Source organism: Cibotium barometz, chromosome 4, assembly GCF_041138505.1.
Source record: "Cibotium barometz isolate CiBa-2024 chromosome 4, ASM4113850v1, whole genome shotgun sequence".
In the NCBI taxonomy this organism is placed as follows: Eukaryota; Viridiplantae; Streptophyta; class Polypodiopsida; order Cyatheales; family Cibotiaceae; genus Cibotium; species Cibotium barometz.
This window is the reverse complement of record NC_141049.1, coordinates 46775126-46783614: the sequence shown is the minus strand read 5'-3', so window position 1 is coordinate 46783614 and position 8489 is coordinate 46775126. Positions and strand designations below refer to the sequence as shown.

The following is an 8489-nucleotide window of genomic DNA, read 5'->3' as shown; positions in this document are numbered from 1 at the left end:
TCTCTTTGCAGTGCCCATTCTACATGCCTTAAAGATCCACAAGGAGCAGCAGAGCACATAGCGCCAAAAATTAGCAAATCACAAGAAAATGTGTTTAGAGAAGAAGGAGAAATATTTAGGCCTTGTCATTGATGGCATGGATAAAAAGAAAACCATGTTGCCTCATTTTATGCGTCCTCCTAAGAATCTCAAGGAGAAAAATTTTATCCAACTCCATGCTGTAGGAGACTTAGTTTTCAATGGTTTCATGTCATCAAGGATCTTTGTTAATTTTCCTAACATTCATAACGATCCTAATTTGACAATCACCATCATTCAAAACATCATAGGAGAATGGCATGACAAACTACCACCTGTTCTCTACTTAAAACTGGATAACACTAGCAGAGAAAACAAAAACCAAGTTCTCCTTGCGTACTTGAATATGCTGGTACAAAAGAAGATATTCAAGAAAGTCAAGCTTGGGTTTTTGTTGGTGGGACACACACATGACCAAATTGACCAGATGTTTAGTAGGTTCTCAATCAAATTGGCAAAGAAAAGTGCATTTAACCTTCCACAGATCTGCACCTTGTTAGAGGATGCATATGTTCCCAAGCCCTCCATCAAAATCATGGAAGAAACATATGATTTTAGATGCTTTGCAACCACAGCGAGGCCACTAACATGCCATCATTTGCACAGCTCAATGATCATAGTTTTCAACATCAATTTAGAATTAAGCAAGTGGAGGAACATACTCTCATGTGGTCCAAAAAATACTCAAACCTTGAAGATTGGTTGCCAGCAGAGGGTTTGAAGTTTTTACTACTTGTTCCTTGTCTTGAAATTAAATGAGCAAACTACATGATGCTCTCTACAATGAGCGAGACACAAGAATTGTTGGAATTAGGGTTGTAGGAAAGCACACTACAGAGCTTGGAGAAGAAGAAGCAAGAATGCACACAACACACAGTGTATTAGATTATGTGAATGTATAAAAGATAAGTTAGCCCTAGAATGATAGGCGTATATACAAGCCGAGGGAAAAACCTCCTAAAGAGGGAAAAAGTGCCCCAGTGGTCCTAAGTGTGTTCACACACATCACTGCCTATATATATGGCAACAAATCCCCCCTGGGAGTGATGGTGTGAACGAGAGATGGCACTCATGTATAGGGGAGTGCCATGCCCGAAGCAGTCCACAAAGGGGAGCAAGCCCAAAGCTTTGCGGAAAGCTTCGAACTTCTCATGACGAGGAAGCGCCTTTGTGAAAAGATCGGCGAGGTTGTCCTGTGTTAGCACATAGGCCAAGCTGATCTCTCCTGCTGAGAGTCTCTCCCTGACATAGTGATAATGCACCTCAATGTGCTTTGTGCGAGCATGAAAAACTGGGTTTCTCGCAACTGCCAATGCGCTCTGACTGTCAGTGAAGATAGAGGTGGCAGACTCCTGTCCAACACCCAAGTCCGCCATAAGCCGTGTGAGCCACGCACACTCAACCGTAGCTGTGAAAGCTACCCTGTACTCAGCTTCACAACTAGAAGTCGCCACAGTAGGTTGCTTCTTGCTCAACCAAGATATGCATGAGCTACCGAGCATGAAACAAAAACCACTTGTGGACACTCTTGTGTCATATCAACTAGCCCAATCTGAGTCCGAAAAAGCATGTAAATCTGGTGGCACGATCCCCCCTTGGGATAAAACAACCCAAGATGTATGGTGCCACTCAAGTAGCGAAAGATACGTTTAACTTCCTTCCAATGCTGAGACCCAGGGTTATGCATAAACCTGCTCACCTGTGAGACTGCAAACTGAATGTCCGGCCTCGTAATGCATACATAAATGAGGCAACCAACAACTGTCTGATAGAGTGTGACATCAAAGTGATCTCCAACATCATGAAGACTCAACTTCAAACCTGTCTCCATTGGAGTAGCAATAGGTTTGCAGTCTTCAAGGCCAAATCTCCGCAACAATGTCTCAATATACTTTGTCTGACACAAAGCCATACCTCCATCACACTGCTTAAATTGTATCCCCAAATAATGATGTAAATGCCCCAAATCTGACATCTCAAAAGAGGCATTCAAATCAGCCTTAAATCAGCAATATGACTCTCATTTGGTCCTATGAGCAATATGACTCTCATTTGGTCCTATGAGCAGCATGTCATCAACATAGAGAGCAATGATTAGATGTACATCATCCACACGTTTAACATACAAGGTGATTTCTATTGGACTATTCTGAAAACCATGTGCAGTCAAATATGCATGTATCTTTTCATACCAAGCTCGTGGAGCTTGCTTTAAACCATATAAATCCTTTTTCAACCTGCACACTTTGTTTTCCTGTCCTCTTTGAACAAAACCACGAGGCTGCGATACATACACCTCCTCATGCAAATCTCCATTCAAGAACGCAGTCTTTATGTCCAACTGATGTACATTATTCCAACCATTATGAGCTGCCAATGCACAAATGCTACGAATGGTAGTCATACGACAAGTGGGAGCAAAGGTCTAATCAAAATCAATGCCCTTTTCTTGAGCATAACCCTTTGCAACAAGTCTAGCTTTATAGCGATCAACACTGCCATCTGGCTTTCGTTTCAACTTAAAAACCCACTTACATCGAATGGCTTTTTTACCAATAGGCAAATCACACAAAGACCATGTACCATTCTTCATTATAGCATCATATTCACTTTGTATTGCAGCCAACCAATTTTTTTATTTTTGTGCCTCATCAAATGAAAGAGGTTCTTCCTCTTCACACATACTAGACACAGCCAAAGCATAACAATCTGATGCATAAGAGGCATGCTGAAAACCTGAATGAGTACGACTAGATATAGGTGCATCAATTTTACTATCACGCAAGGTTTGCACCAGCCATTTAGGCATACCTCTAACCTGCTCATTTTCAGCCCTATCTTCATGAATTACATCCCGTAAATATGCATCAAAAATAGGCTGATCTATGATGTCGTTTGAAATCTGCATAGGCTGAGTGTTTGCCTCATTAGGACTTACATTTGAATTCCCACCTGTAAATAGAGACAACAACGTATCAAATACATCCCGTGAGCTCACACCTGTCTCTTTGGTACATGATAACAAAGGCTACACAGCATCTTCCACAAAAACAACATCTCGACTAATCAAGATACGCTTTGACTGCGGATGATACAATTTGTAACCCTTGCTCTCAGCACTGTAACCAACAAAAATGCATTTGACAGCCTTATCATTCAATTTTTTGCATTGTTGCACAGGCACTAAAGCATAGGCCAAGCAACCAAAGACACGCAAGAGACTAATAGAAGGCTTCCTGCCATGCCAAGCTTTGTATGGAGTAATAGACTGTAAGGCCTTAGCGGGACACCTGTTGAGTACATATGCAGCACACATGACAGCCTCAAGCCAAAACGCATGTGGCAAAGCTTGGCTCTTGACCATACATCGTGCCATCTCCATAAGTGACCTGTTTTTCCTCTCAACAACACCATTTTGCTGAGGGGTATACGGCATTGTACATTGGTGTTTTATCCCACGACTAGCCATAAATGCATCAAACTCTTTAGACATGTACTCCCCCCCTCGATCAGAACGGCGGAGGGTGGCCAAAGTACAATTGGATACATTTTCAACCATAAGCATAAACTGTTTGAAGCACAAAAACACTTCGGACTTTGCCTTCAGTGGATATACCCATGCATGCCTTGAGTAATCATCAATGAAAGTCACGAAGTACAAGTGTTTATCAAATGACGGAGTTTGCATAGGCCCACATACATCACTATGTACAAGTTGCAATTTGCGAGTGGCCTGCACAGAACCATCCTTTGGAATAGTAGAACGCTGCATTTTTCCCAAAATACAGCCTTACAAACATGTTTCAGTGGTGCCTCAAGAGGGGGCAATGAAGCAACCATATCAAATTTCTGCAAACGCAGCAAACTAGCAAAGTTCAGATGACCAAAACGAGCATCCCATAGTTTTGCATCTGAAACTGCCTTTTCATTAGAAACTGCATTTGCCAAATCTTCCACACACTTGTCATAAGAATTGAGCGTATAGAGCCTACGAAACAAGGTGCCAGATACAATAATCGTATCACCAGAAGTCAAATCATGAACAGTACATCTGTCATCCACAAATTTGACTACAAGTCCAAGTCTAGCAAGCGCAGAGACAGACAATAGATTCTTCTTTATCCCTGGCACATACAAAGCATCTGAAAGTGTGAAAGCGCTGCCATTTACAGTAGTAAGCATAATTTTACCAATGCCCTTCATTGGGTAAGAAGCATTATTGGCACATGTGACAGTATTCCCATTAGGGACAGCCTCAAGACAAGTGAACATATCACGATGCGAGGTAATGTGCTTTGTAGCACCACTGTCAAAATACCAAACATCAGAGTCAACAAAAACTGCCAAACACGCATCATGTACATATGGGTCATACTGGCAATACACTAAACGCCCATCGCTAAATGCCCATTCTGTATCCTGCACAACATTTGCAGAATCTGCATTTGTAGAAGCATCCGCTATTGTGGCTGCATTTGACTCTTTCTTCTTTGCCTCTTTAGCCTTTAGCTTAGGGCAATTCTTAATGACATGATCAGTTGCCTTACAGTAGTTGCACCTGATCTTTTTCTTGCCTTTATCAAGAGCCTTCTTAGACTTATTGTTGCTACCTGTGGAAGGAGAAGAAGTTGCAGATCTACTAATAGGAGAAGAAATAGTGGAAGGGGCTGCCTTACCACTTCTTCTCTGCTAGGCAGTAACAAATGCCTGATCAACTGCACGCTGCCTAGCCCTATTTTGCCTGGACTACACTTCTTGCAAGAGCTTGTTGAGTAAAGTATCATACTTGACAACATCAGGTCTGGCCTCAGTGACAAGTCTCCACGTGGAAGCAAAAGTTTGATATGACTCAGGTAAAGCATCAAGAACAGTCTGCACAAGAGAATGATCAGGAATAATCTCACCTGCAAAAATCAACTGCTCCTTGAGATCTTTAATCTCAGCAAGAAAAACATTCATGTCATCATCTTCCTGCATAATCTTCGATTCTAGCTCTTTACGCAGGTAAGAGATTTTTGCCTCGTTACGACCTGCATACAAACCAACTAGAATATCCCAAGCCTGTTTTGCTGTTTTAGCTGAACGAATATGTGGGGTGATGTTACGTTTGACAGAAAGTGCAATCAAGGCATGAGCCTACACATCTTTACCATCCCAAAAACGAGCTTGTTCAGCAGTGGGTAAAACAGCAGCAATAGTAGAGCTGCTAGAACCTGCAACATCCTCAACAGATCCTACATCCACAGAACCTAGATGTACATCCATACCCTGCACAATGTTTCACACTCCTTTTGCAACCAAAACATGCTGCATCATGTATGCCCAAAGTGGGTAGTTGCTGTCTCCATCCAATTTGTCATCAGCAGACAACATGCGAAATACATCATTGTTGCTGTTATCAGCCATGGCCACTGACTGAAACTGATGCAAAAGCTACCTGTAATGAAGCAAAGACTGAACAGAGAACAACTCGGGCTATGTAGCACAGTCCACAATAGAATACGTATGCCTGTTTTGCAGAAAACTACACTGTCAAAATTTCTGCAGAAAATGACGAAAACACCTGTGCAGAACTTGCAATGCAAAAACAGAGCCCGAAACAACCTCAAATGCGATTTCTGAGAACGCAAAGCCCTATGGGCCTATTTGTAGAGTATAGGGACCTGCAAGCGCTCGTGAAAGCTCACCTCAATCGGAGAACGTGAGTCGGAGGGTGCTGGCGGCGTAGCCATGGGAGCCGATGCCTGCTCTGATACCAATTGTTGGAATTAGGGTTGGAGGAAAGCACACAAATCTTGGAGAAGAAGAAGCAAGAATGCACACAACACATAGTGTATTAGATTGTGTGAATGTACAAAAGATAAGTTAGCCCTAGAATGATAGGCGTATATATACAAGCCGGGGGAAAAAACCTCCTAAAGAGGGAAAAAGTGCCCCGGCGGTCCTAATATGTGTTCACACACATCACTGCCTATATATATGGCAACAAGAAGCTAAGAAAGAAAATTGCTATGTTGATTTCCTGCAATGTTTGAATGAGATCAAGGAGACAATACATGCTGCACATGTGTTTTTTCTAGTGAGCTCTCTAGCATGGTGGGAGATTTTTTTGCAAAGCGAGAGAAGTTGGTTGAAGAGTTCAGGGATGAAACATTTCAGCTCTACAACATGCATTTGTGTGGCACGAGACTGGCCTTAGTGAAAGAAGTGGCAATGATGTAGCTACAGATATCAGTGATGCGCCAATATCAACAGAATTATTATCTCTTGTTCATGGAGAAACAAGGGAAATGTATGTTGGTCCCAGGAAGAGCAGAAAGTGTCGACAACAAGAGAAAGAAATGTGGAAAGGAAATGTAAATGAGTTAAATGAGGGCACAATGATCGCAGTTCTTGCTACCAACAACAACGATGAAAATGATAATCCATTTTGGCTTCCAAAAGTCACAAGGGTTTTCAAAGAGCATGATGTATTGAATGCTGTGGAAGTGCATGGATATCGGACAACTGGAGAAGCTCCATTGAAAGGCAAAAACGATCTTGAGATGCTGAAACAAAGCAAAAAGAGGAAGAAAACATGAAGTTGTCACCGTGTGGACACGCTCAATCTAGAGGATGTAGAATTCCTTGTGTATGGGTTTGATTTGAAAAAATCTAGTCACTTACGCAAGACAACCATAGAGATATTGAATCAAAAGGTCAAAGATCTCTCTTAGTTGCAAGGAGAAGTATTTGTTTTCTACAATCATTGTAATGTTTTTTCTACTCAAATTTTCATGGAATGTGATGGTTTGGTTTGGTCCAAATTAAGTCGTTTTTGGAGAATTCTCTTGATTTAAGTGAGCAAATGCATTCTAAAATGTTTGAAAAGAGAGAAATATTTATTAATTTTTCAATTCCCACCTATGAAAAGATGCAGGGGAGAAGAGAGCTTGAGCTCTTGCAAGCACACACACACTCACAAAACCCTAAAAGAGAACACACAAGGTGAGAGGCTGAAAATTTTCTTCTTCACACAACATTCAACACACCATATACAAAGATAAGAGTACACTCAATATGAAAAGTTACTCAACCAAATACATACTAGGGTTCTCTATAGTGTGAACCCAACTAAATGAGCTGGCGCTATAACTATGTCGTCTCTAGAATGGCTCACACAGCCTGTCATCCCACTGGCCGCATATTACCCATGATCTCACCAACCATGCCAGTGGTGTAAGTATGGGGCCTATCCCCCAGGCGGGTCATCAATGTCCACCACCTCACTAGATGAGCTCGATATCTCAACACTCCCCCTCGAGCTCACTAGATGAGCTCGATATCTCAACACTCCCCCTCGAGCTCAACTCCATCTCATGTACACCAAGCAAAGCCCTGAATCTGTGGAGCTTCTCTATACCCAATGCTTTGGTGAAGATGTCAACGACCTGATCCTATGTGTGCTGACATAAACAAGGTCAACGTCTCCTGCCAAAACCTAACACCATATTAGTGAATTTGGGAATTTCCCAATTCCCATTTTTGAATACTTAAAAAAGGGGGACATGGATAACATGTTTGTAAGTTTCTCAAAACCCTATCATATGACCTATCATTGGAAAGCGCTTGAAAAATGGAATCTAAAGAGCTATAAAGCGCTCATTTTGGATTAGTGGTGTTCAAGTTATCGTCGTTAATCCAAAGTTTTGACCATGTGTCCCAAACTTGTGGGAAATTCCCATATTCCCCAATATGGTGTTACCTTCTCTCTGACAAAATGGTAGTGGACCTCTATATGCTTCGTGCGAGAATGAAAAACTGGGTTCATGGCCAACTGTATACTGCTAATGTTGTCACAGAAAATGACAACTTGTCTATCCCCACTGATAGACCCAAATCTGCAAGTAGCTTTCTCAACCAAGCTACCTCACATGCTGCCATAGCAGCACCTATGTACTCGGCCTCTGTACTGGATAGAGCAACCGTAGGCTGCTTCTTGCTGCTCCAAGTCACAGCAGCACTCCCCAAAGAAAACATGAAGCCACTAGTAGATCTTCTATCTAAGATACTACCAGCCCAATCAACATCTGTGTACCCATGTACACATATCTCTATCCCAGTTTCATAAAATAGTCCACAATGCAAAGTAGACCTCACATACCTCAGTATGCATCCCAATGCATCCAAATGTAGCTTCCGAGAAACCTGCATAAACTGACTCACCAACCCAACAGCATAGCTCAAATCTGGCCTGGTGATCGTCATGTAGATCAAGCTTCCTACTATGCGCCCATAGTAGGATTCTCCAAAATCTCTCCTGAATTTGCACTCAACTTGCAATTCTGATCCAATGGCACTAAGATAGGCTTACAGCCTGTCATACCATACTTGGACAACATGTCCAAGCCATACTGTCTCTGCAGTAATCC

At 42.0% G+C, this 8489-nt stretch overlaps 1 pseudogene; it reads left to right on the top strand.

Moving 5' to 3' along the window:
- Nucleotides 1-505: 505 nt before the first annotated feature.
- On the top strand, nt 506-6659 carry LOC147639322 (uncharacterized; annotated as a pseudogene).
- The last annotated feature ends 1830 nt before the right edge of the window (nt 6660-8489 follow it).